The 6,156-nt window shown below is 42.1% G+C and overlaps 1 non-coding gene across 1 annotated transcript; it reads right to left on the minus strand.

Annotated features, from left to right (window-relative positions):
• Positions 1–4,628: 4,628 nt before the first annotated feature.
• On the minus strand, positions 4,629–4,710 carry TRNAL-UAG (transfer RNA leucine (anticodon UAG)). The gene has a single exon. It is a non-coding gene; the product is annotated as a tRNA-Leu (tRNA).
• Positions 4,711–6,156: the final 1,446 nt, after the last annotated feature.

The following is a 6,156-nucleotide window of genomic DNA, read 5'->3' on the forward strand; positions in this document are numbered from 1 at the left end:
TCTAGGAGCACTGTGTTTGATCCTCTGCTTCGCTTACATGTTGGGTTCTCTCTCTCATCAGATCTCCTGTGTGTTGATAGCCAGGGTTGGAAGGAAACCTGAGACTCGGGCTTCTGCCTAGCCCTACTTGGCCTTTTTGGGTTTCCAGAGTATAAGTCTGGGGATGATTCAGCTTAGTAAGCACAGATTTCGGTACCAGAGGGACATCAAAAAAGAAAAAAATATATTTTTTAGGGTGATTAAAAAGATATAAACGTCCAGTTAAAAGTAAATCCTGGGGGTGTAATATACAGCATGGTTACTATAGCTAATAATGCTATATTGTGTATATGAATGTTGCTGAGAGTAGATCTTAAGTTTTTATCACAAGAAAAATTGTAACTGTGGTGATGGAAGTTAACTAAACATTGTGACCATTTCACAATACATACATATAGCAAATAATTATATTGTATACCAGAAACTAATATAATGTTACATATCAATTAAATCTCAAAAAAACCCACACCCTTTTTAAAGAACTGAATCTGTTGTATGGCAGAAACCAAGGCAATATTGTAAAGCAATTATTCTCCAATTAAAAATAAATTTAAAAAATTAAAAAACGAATCGAATCTCTGGGGAAAATAGCAGTAAATTATAATGGGCATTTTTAGAAATTAATTGGTCATACTTTTTTTATTTAGTATTGCTTCTATTTGTTCCTGAGGGGGCAGTAGTGATCACCATAGTCTTTAATGTTTAAACCACAGTATTTCTTAATCCAGCCCTGCTCTCCACAGACGCAGTGCCTCCCTATTATCTTGGTTTCAATTGTGGATACCAAAATATTAGTGTGTAAATACACCTGTGTATATATCATAATATACACCTGTGTATATATCATAAGATACACCTGTGTATATATTATAATATACACAGGTGGAACTGGCTGGTAAAACTATGGATCCTAGCAGAGAAGGAAACCATCACAAACCTAGAGAAACCTGTGATGGGGAGGAGTAAATATGTTAGTTAGGGCCAACATGGCCCCAGTATGAGTATCAGCGGGGTGTCCTCTGCTGAACAATTAAGAAAATTTGTGAAGCAGTTCAAAAATGTGTGCTCCTATTTACTATGTTGAATTGCATGTGTGCATATAATTTTTTAAAACAATAATCCTTTATGTTTTGTTTACGATTCATCCTTTATACTTAATGCTTGACAGTTTGAAAGAGCTTTCATCTATATGCTCTAATACTTAATTCTCAGGACCACTCTTACACAGGGCTTATTATTATTCTCATTTTTAAATGAGGAAACTGGGGTTGTCTAACTTGAAAGAGTGGAGGAAGGTGGGGGTTACTGCTCTGCAGGTGGATGAGATGCCCCAGGCCCACTGGCCTAAACATGACCCATGGGTTATTTCTGCTTTTCTGCTCCTTGACCAAGGCTTGGGTTGAGCTCTGAGACATATCTCAGTCTCAGATCCACAAACCTTGGACCAGTTGGGACTGGCAGCCCTTGGGATTTCTTTCTTCTCAGTAACATGCTTGCATTTAAATTCACCTTCCTCTCTGACTTTCTCTGAGAAATCTGTTCTTAGCAGAAGGAAAATAGGCTTTTACTGTTGACATAATGTAAATCTTTTCTCTACTGACAAACCTTAGCTTGTGAAACTCAAAAGCAAAATCAATTTCTTTGTTTTCTGAATTTCTCTAAATCATCTCTTTCCCTGTTAGTAAAATGTCTAAACCCTCGGATGGGGGCAGTATGGGTCACTATATCAGAAAGCTTCCTTCCTCTCAAGTGTCTTTAACCAATGGGAAAGGAGGTGGCACCTCCACCCAGCAGAGAAACCAAGCCCCCATGAGGGTTTTAGAGGCTTCCCAGATAACCCACCCTTCATGAGTTTCTTTTTTTTTTTTTTTAATACTTTTCATATTTTATTTCATTTTAAATTTTTATTGGGGAATAGTTGTTTTACAATGTTGTGTTAGTTTCAGGTGTACAGCAAAGTGAATTAGTTATCCGTATACATATATCCACCTTTTTAAGATTCTTTTCCTGTATAAGTTGTTAGAGTATTGAGTTTCCTGTGCTATACTGTAGGTCCTTATTATCTATTTTATATGTAGTATGTCAATCTCAGTCTCCCAATTTATCTCTCCCCTCTTCCCCTCTAATAACCATAAGTTTGTTTTCTACATCTGTGACTCTATTCCTTTTATTTTTTAAGCATTTGTTGTTGTTATTTAGTGGCTAAATTGTGACCAGCTCTTTTTGAGACCCCGTAGACTGTAGGCCTCCAGGCTCCTCTGTCCATGGAATTTCCCAGACAAGCATACTGGAGTAAGTTGCCATTTCCATCTCCGGGGGATCTTCCCAACCCAGGGATTGAACCCACGTCTCCTACATTGCAGGTAGGTTCTTTACCCGTGAGCCACCTGGGAAATTTCATTATTTTATCAATTGAGGGACGGAGGAGCCTGGTGGGCTGCCGTCTATGGGGTCGCACAGAGTCGGACACGACTGAAGCGACTTAGCAGCAGCAACAGCAGCAGCAGAAGCAATAATACCTCGGTATCTAGACTACATCTTGTACCCAGATCTTGTTTCCTTATACCATTCTCCAAAAAAGGGCCCATGACGCCTAAGATAAACGGCAAACTCTGGAACAGGAAACATGTGAGATGAACCTGGAGCATCTTTTGGTGCCACAAAGTGAGAAGTGTTTAAAAACAACCACCATGCAATGATGGAGGTATTTCAAAGGACACCTGAGCCAGCTGTAAGAGCTCCCAGTGGCTAAAGATACAACACTTTGAACAAATTATTACTGGATTATGTCCCAAAATGAATATCCAGGAGTCCATAATGGTATAAATAAATTTAGTAAATGAGGGAAGAGACCAATTTCTTTGTATAGTATTTCAATTAACTGATGTAAACATTTCACCCTTAATATCACAACTCCACATTACTATATATAAAATAGGTAACTAATAAGAACCTACTGCAATAGCACAGGGAACTCTACTCAGTACTCTGCAATGACCTACGTGGGAATAGAATCTGAAAAAGAGTGGATATATGTGTACGTATAATTGATTCACCTTGCCCTATAGCAAACAGTGACACAACGTTGTAAATCAACTAGACTCCAATAAAAAAAAAATTTTTTTAAGTGTATACAGTGACTTCATTCCAAAGCATACAGTACTGGGGTGGGGGGGTGACTTTCCAATGGAGAAACCCGCAAATAAGACCTCAGCCAGGTGATCAAGGTTAACATCAACAGGAACAAGTCATGTGGATAATGTGTACTTTTTTTTTTAGCCACACTTGGGGGATATTAGTTCCCCACCAAGGATAGAGCCTGCCACCCCCTGCACTGGAAGGGCAGAGTCCTAACCACTGGACCTCCACAGAAGTCCTGATAGACTGTACTCTTGATGTGGAAGAGAATGGCGCTTTACCTCTGCGGTCTTCCTTTCAAAATCCCTTAAGATTCTAAGTCCCCAAATCCTAATTATGAAAAGAAATCAAAGTAATTGAGAAACTTTCTACTTTGAAAGTTTGAAAGCCTTACTCAGAACTCGGGGGTCATCAAAAACAAGGAAAGTTTAAGAAGCTGTCACAGCCAACAGAAGTCAAAGGAGATATAATGACTAAATGTAATCTCTGAGGGATCAGCTTCCTCATGCTGCTTAATAATCAGGTATAATGGAAGAAAGTTCAGTGGCTGTGAACTTCGTGCGTGTCAAGACCTGCTCTGTTCCTCTTCAGCCTCAGGTTGATCTTCCTGTTTTCGTGTCCGACTCTTTGCAACCCCATGAACTGTAGCCCAGCCAGGCTCCTCTGTCCATGGAGTGTCCCAGGCACGAATACTGGAGCAGGTTGCCATTTCCTTCTCCAGGGGATCTTCCCGACCCAGGGATTGAACCCGTGTCTCTTTCATCTCCTGCATTGGCAGGCAGATTCTTTACCACTGAGCCACCTAGAAAGCCCAATCCAGGACTAAATATTAATAGTAGGCCCTTCATAAATTGTTGTTGAATGAGTAAATAAACAAGCACAAAAAACTAGGCAGGAGGTGGATCAGTGAAGCTGGGACCTCTAGGCTGATAAGCCCGGCTGGGGCGGGGATCTCGAGCCCCCAGACCCTCCGTAAGGTCCCCTGACACAGTTTCTACCAACAGGGATTTATGGAGTCAGCCTGAGCTCTCTGCAGACCAGAGAGGCCAGAAAGGGACCCTTCCTAAGTGAAGTCTTGATTAAAATCCCCACCACATAATCTCTGTCGCTGAAAGGTAAAGATGCCCACTCCCTGGGCCTCAGGCTTTGAAGCCTTAAACCAAAGGTGCAGTCTGATGAGAGCTTCTTAAAGTATCTCAGATGCTTTACTATGAAAATAGGGAGACATTTTCGTACTTCTAGGTAGCAGGATTCTTGGGTTTGTGTATTAGGCTAACGGAGTGAGGTGCCCCGAGCTGCTGTTTCCTCCTTTCCCCCTCCCTTCCTCATTCCATTTTTAAAAAAGAAAAAAGAGCGTCAGAAGGTTAAAAAACAAACACACACCAAAAAAAATGCTAAGAGTAACTGGGAGAGGATGATTCAGAAATTGAAAAAGTGAAACCCACAAGGTGTGGCAGCGGTGGGATTCGAACCCACGCCATCGAAATGACTGGAGCCTAAATCCAGCGCCTTAGACCACTCGGCCACGCTACCTCCCGCTCACAACGTCTTCCACACGTACTATATTAGTCTCATGACGCGGCGCCTCGCTCTCTACAAACCCCGCCTCCATTGTTCTACGTTTGCCAGATATCAGCCTGGCGTCTCTGGCGCCAGTTTCCACGTACTCACCTCGTGGCTTCCTTCTGGGCTCCGGAATCGGAGTGCTCTCGTTATCCGCAGTAGTAAATACAGTCGGGACGCAGCATTAAAAAGGAAAAAAAGGAGTTCCAAAATGCTAATAGTCAATCGTCATCTGTTTGCGTTTGGGTTTCCGTAAGGCGGCATACTGCCTACGACCACGTGGGGGCAGTGTTGCACTGGCGCTTGCTCAGGGCCAAGCTGCAGATCCGCGCGGCACCCAGTTTTCGGGGAACTAAGGGTCCCCATCCTGCGGACTCTCTAGTCCTTCTGCAGGCTTGGGCGGCCCCATGGCCTGGCACTTGCCACTGTGATTCCAGGAAGGAATATCACTGAACGCTTTTACAGATCATTGACTTGTGTAGGCTCCCTCGGTCATCACGAGTATCCACTTTGTTTTACAGAACGGGGAACTGAGGCTCAGAGAGGCTAAAAATTTTGTGTTAGCTGCCCCAGGTAGAGCCAGCATTCCTGACGCTTCCAAGATCCAGTGTTCTCCACGTAGAAGACTATTTTCAGTGAGATATTAAAAACACTGTAGCCTTTTCTGCCTCTACTGCCGCCATGGAGCCGGTGAAAAAGCCTGTGGGGAAGCGCGTCAACAAAAAAAGTAGCAGATCCTGTCCTAAATTTACCTTGAACTGTACCAACCCTGGAGAAGATGGAATCAAGGATGCTGCCAATTTTGAGTAGTTTTTTTTCAGGAAAGAATCTAAGTGAATGGGAAAGCTGGGAATCCTGGTGGAGGGGTTGTAACAATAGAAGAAGCAAAGCAAAATTATTGTAATTCTGCCTTTTTCCAAAAGGTATTTGAAATATCTCACCAAAAATATTTGAAGAATAATCTACGTGCTTGGTTATGTCTAGTTGCTAAAAGCGAAGTTACAAATTGCTACTTACAGATTAATCAAAAATGAAGAGGAGAAAGATGAGGACCAAAACTCAATTATCTGAAATATTTTGTGTAAGATCTTGAATACATATTGGGAACCAAAATGGTGGTTTTCCTTATAAAAATAAAATGCAGTAAATTCAGAGCAAATACATCACACATCAACTTCCAGTTCCTGCCACCCAGAATTCGTTTTGTTCAACTCTTCTGAAAGATCACCCAGTGTGGCCACAAGGAGGAAGCAGAGATCTCTTTGGGTAAAGTGAGTGACCGTGTTAGCTGCTCAGTTGTGTCCCACTCTTTGGGACCCCATAGACTGTAGCCCACCAGGCTCCTCTGTCCATGCGTGGAATTCTCCAGGCAAGAATATTAAGAGTGGGTAGCCATTCCTTTCTCCAGGGGATCAT

This window comes from Bos taurus, chromosome 25, assembly GCF_002263795.3.
Source record: "Bos taurus isolate L1 Dominette 01449 registration number 42190680 breed Hereford chromosome 25, ARS-UCD2.0, whole genome shotgun sequence".
NCBI lineage: Eukaryota > Metazoa > Chordata > Mammalia > Artiodactyla > Bovidae > Bos > Bos taurus.